General features: G+C 41.8%; 1 protein-coding gene across 1 annotated transcript in view; it reads right to left on the reverse strand.

Moving 5' to 3' along the window:
- Positions 1-4,174: 4,174 nt before the first annotated feature.
- The window catches only part of LOC141127257 (keratin, type II cytoskeletal 75-like), a gene marked incomplete in the record, with an annotated part of 11,555 nt that continues 10,848 nt past the window's right edge, over positions 4,175-4,881 (reverse strand). The window contains 1 exon segment of the mRNA XM_073613536.1: positions 4,175-4,881.

The following is a 4,881-nucleotide window of genomic DNA, read 5'->3' on the forward strand; positions in this document are numbered from 1 at the left end:
AGAGGGAGAGATGTCACAGAAAACTTCAGGCAGCTTTTGGCTGAGGAGGTAGCAAGAGGCTGGCTGCACCGCATTCCAGCCAATGGGTGTGCTGTTCACTGCCCTGTTACTGCCCGTGTAGTGGCATGGAGCTGCCTTGGAAAGAAGCCAGCTGTATTAGTTATTGAGTAATTGAGGTGAGCAAGAACACAAGAACAAAGTTTATTATGGCTCAAATGTACTAGAATCTTGCTCTGTCTGCAAGTGTATTATGGCCGAGAACCCAGAAATCTCCCTTTCTCTTTCTCTCTCTTTCTTTCTTTCCTCCATCCATCCCTCCCTCCCTCCATCCCATCTTCTTTCCTTCCCTCCACACCTCCTTCTTTCTTTCTTCTCTCTTCCACCCTCCATCTCTCTTTCTGTCCGTCTTTGTTTTCTTCTCTCTCCCTCTCTTCCTCCCTCCATCCCTCTTTCTTTCTTTATTTCTTTCCTTCTCCCTCCCTCCTTCTTTCTTTCCTTCTCTCACCTTCCCTCCCTCCATCCTTCCTTCTTTCCTTCTCTCTCCCTCTCTCCCTCCCTTCATCCCCTCTTCTTTCCTTCTTTCCTTCCTTCTCTCTCCCTCCATCCCTCTTTCTTTCCTACTCTCCCCCTCCCTCCACACCCTCTTCTTTCCTTCTTTATTTCCTTCTGTCTTCCTCTCTCCCTCCCTCCATCCCACCTTCTTTCTTGCCTTCTCTCTCCCTCTCTCCCTCCCTCCATTCCTCCTTTCCTTATTTCTTTCTTACTCTCTCCCTGCTTTCATCCCTCTTTCTTTCTTTCCTTCTCTCTCTCTTCCTCCCTCCACCCTTTGTTTTTTCCTTCCTTCTTTCCTTCTCTCTCCCTCCCTCCCTCCCTCCATCCCTTTTTTCTTCCTTCTTTCTTTCATTCTCTCTCCCTCCCATCCCACCTTCTTTCCTTCTCTCTTTACTTTCTTCCTCCTTCCCTCCATCCCTCTTTTTTCCTTCTTTCTTTCCTTCTCTCTCTCTCCCTCCACCCCTCCTTCTTTCTTTCCTTCTCACTCCCTCCCTCCATCCCTCTATCTTTCTTTCTTTTTTTCTTTCTCTCTCCTCTCTTCATCCCTCCCTACTTCTTTCCTTCTCTCTCCCTCCCTCCCTCTATCCCTCTTTACTTCCTTCTTTCTTTCCTTCTCTCTCTCTCCCTCCATCCCTCCTTCTTTCTTTCCTTCTCTCTCCCTCCCTCCATCCCTCTATCTTTCTTTCTTTTTTTCTTTCTCTCTCCTCTCTCCATCCCTCCCTTCTTCTTTCCCTCTCTCTCCCTCCCTCCCTCTATAGCTCTTTCCTTCCTTCCTTCTTTCTTTCCTTCTCTATCCCCCCTCTTTCTTTCTTTCTTTCTTTCTTTCTTTCTTTCTTTCTTTCTTTCTTTCTTTCTTTCTTTCTTTCTTTCTTTCTTTCTTTCTTTCTTTCCTTATGTCTCCCTCCTGCCATCCCTCTTACATTCCTACTCTCTCCCTCCCTCCATCCCTCTTTCCTTCCTTCTATCTTTCCTTCTCTCTTCCTCCTTCCTTTCCTCCTTTCTTTCCTTATCTCTACCACTCTCCCTCCCTGCTTATTTCTTTCCTTCTCTCTCCCTCCATCCATCCCACTTAATCTTTCTTTCTTTCTTTCTTTCTTTCTTTCTTTCTTTCTTTCTTTCTTTTTCTTTCTTCCTTTCCTCCCCCCTCTCTCCATCCATCCCTCCCTCTCTCCATCCCTCTTTCATTATTTCAGAGTGGAACCGAGCGAGCAGGGGCTCGTTACACCTTCTTTCTCTCTCCCTCCCTCTTTCCTTATTTCTTTCCTTCTCTCTCCCTCCTTCCATCCCTCTTTCTTTCTTTCTTTCTTTCTTTCTTTCTTTCTTTCTTTCTCTCCACCCTCTCCATCCCTCTTTCATTCCTCCACTATTTCCGTCCCTCTCCCTCCCTCTTTCCTTCCTTCTTCCTTTCCTTCTCTCTTCCCCCCCCCATCTTTCCTTCTTTCTTTGTCCTTCTCTCTCCCTCCAGCCTCCATCTTTCGCTCATCCGTCCATTCTGTTAGATTCACACTCTCTATTTGTCCTGTTTACCATTGTCATGAAAATGTAAAAGAAAATCCCACATTTTGGGTTGTTCCCAGAAGAGTAATAGAGGGGAAATATTCCAATGGGGGCACTAGTTCTGGTGACCTTGGGGGGGGGGGGGGGGGGGGAGACAAGGAATTCCCTTAATTTGCAGGGATTTCATCTCACCTCCTATTTGGCAAATGGAACAGGAAGTGAGGGGAAATCTCTGCAATGGGACACAGATGATGAAATCGGACAAGGGTTATAACCCTCCCTTGCTCTATCCAAAATGTAAAGAAAAGTTTTACCTATAATTCTACTTTCATTTTGAGCAAATTGTAGGCTTAAATAGATAACAAGCACAAGTAGGACACTTAAACACTCATATTTTATGTTGATGTTTTTCTTGTTGAATTACAACTAGGCTTTAATGGCTCTGATATGTAGTATGGAATCTTAGGTATCAGAAATTAATTGTTTTCAAGTTGAGTCCTGCAATATATTGGTGCAGAGGCTCACAATGTAGGGTGGCCCTGGTTAATGCTGGGTTTACAGGTTCGGTGTTTCAGTAGTTACTAAACCCATGAATGTAAAAATAATGCATCTGCACCCCACAGTACAAAAACCTATAAATGTTTTTGTTCTTTTTTCATTAAAATAAAACTGCTATATACCTTTTCTGCACAGGAGTCACGGCCACGGCCTGAAGCTCTGAAAGGACAGCACGGGTATGCCGTCCCTTCAGAGCGCATGCGCCAGTGATGTCACCGACTGCATGGACTGTGACTATATTCTAAAAAGTGCAAGGTTAGGAGATATTCACTGTACCCACAGGTAAGCCTTATTATAGGCTTGCTTGTAGGTACAAGTCAAAAATTACACTTTAATCAGTCTAGGGGATGTCTTTCTATAATAAATATTATTGCTGAAGAACTTGGGGTGATAAGGGATACTTCAGAACTACTGAATAATAGCAAAAGAACAGTTCACTTTGCTAAGCCTCCCAGAGCAGTCTTTATGCAGGAGCAAAGAAAGATGGCCAGAACTGAGTCCTTGAAAAAGCTCAGATCTCAGTTAGAGCTACCACTGACACCTCCACCTAGAGGAAAACAGCACACAGTCACTAGGACCCTGAGCTCAGTCAGCCCAGGCCAGAACTTATAATGTCACAGGATCACCGAATGCCTCCTTCCTCTATCCAGCATACACTGTTCAGTGATAGAGGGGTTACTGCCCACAAGGCCACAGGACAGCCAGATCTTTTCAAACTTGCAACAGGCGCTCTTCACCGAGCTGTCCAGACCAGGTACTTAGGTGAAATCCCTTGATTAGCTCCAGAAAAGGATTTTAGAAGTAAGCCCTCCCTAGCTATGCCACAGCTAATACTTCGATGAACATGCAGCAAACTTCAGCAATCTTCCTAGAGGGGCCGAGTTCTCAGGCTGGGGACTCCTCCTACAGGCCTAGAAACAGGATTTAGACCCAGGGATTACCACACTTATCACACTGCTCCAGCCTAATTTCTCCTCCTCCATGTCCTCCTATTGCGTAACACTATGGGGGGTGCTGATTGATTACATTCACTAAGAAAAATTTGTTTTAATATAAATCAGCATTAAATATATCAAATGTAATTGCTAATACCTGTACAGTAAAAAAGGAGCTTTGGATTCAGATGCCGGCTGAACAAAATGAAAGCTAGTGTCAATCATATTTGACTCTGCCTACACCATATTAATGCACAAAAAAATACACATTTGATGTTCAATAAAGATTTATTGGGAGCTGTAAAACAGTTATTTGATATTTATAATTTAATTTGAATTGCTCTTCTGAAACTGTTTTTCATGTGACTGGCACAGCACCAATCAGGACTGACCAGACACAGACTCACACTGTAGAGAGAATACATCAGCAGAGTAATAGAAGTCCCTCCCAAGGATCCTTCCCTGCAGACACCAAAGAACAAGGAAAGATCATGTGACCACATAACAGTGCTGCAAGAAAAAGTTACTTGGAGGATTTAAAAAAAATATAGTGGCTTGTTATATATATGAATTATGTGAATGAATTATGGAAATTAAAAAGTCTCTGTTTAGTATTACTTTAATGCACAGAATGCATTAAGGTGAAAACAACCTTTAGCCTTTACAACCACTTTAGTAAAAAAAAATTGAGTACTACAAGTCAGTTTTTTTTTTTAGAATGATTTATTGAAGGCTTCTGGACAGTTTTTTAGTAAAAGTAACATACAGAATAGAATATAAATCCACCAAGATTTTGAAAAAAAAGAAGAATATTTCTGTGACAGACAACATTTTGGCAGGTTTTCAAAACAACAGCATCATCCTAGTGCAATGATTTTATTTTCCAAATCAGTAGGTACACTTTAATACTTTTAGGTCTGGGTAACACTGCCAAGACAATTATAGGAATTTTTTTTTTTTTATTAGGAATTTATTTAATAACAGCTCAAAGTGCAAAGGTATGTAGTAACCCATGGCAACAATTTCAACCATTAGTGTGATGGGGGCCCACTAGCAAAAATATTAAGGGGTCTCCTACTTCTTTACTTTTCTCACAGGAAATCCAGCTAGTGATATCTATAGCTCATTACAAAATTTTATTTGTATTCAATTCATCCAAATGTATTTGCCAAATTCTTTTGCTACCTGCATGCATTAATATATAGCCTGGGTTACCAAACTTTATATGCATTAAATTTATCCAAAATTATTTGTCAAATGCTATTGCTGCTTGCATAAATTAATATGCAATGTTGGGACCGCAATGATGCTGAGCTATACTATACTATAAGTTTTTAAT

Source organism: Aquarana catesbeiana, linkage group LG02 (genome assembly GCF_042186555.1).
Source record: "Aquarana catesbeiana isolate 2022-GZ linkage group LG02, ASM4218655v1, whole genome shotgun sequence".
NCBI lineage: Eukaryota > Metazoa > Chordata > Amphibia > Anura > Ranidae > Aquarana > Aquarana catesbeiana.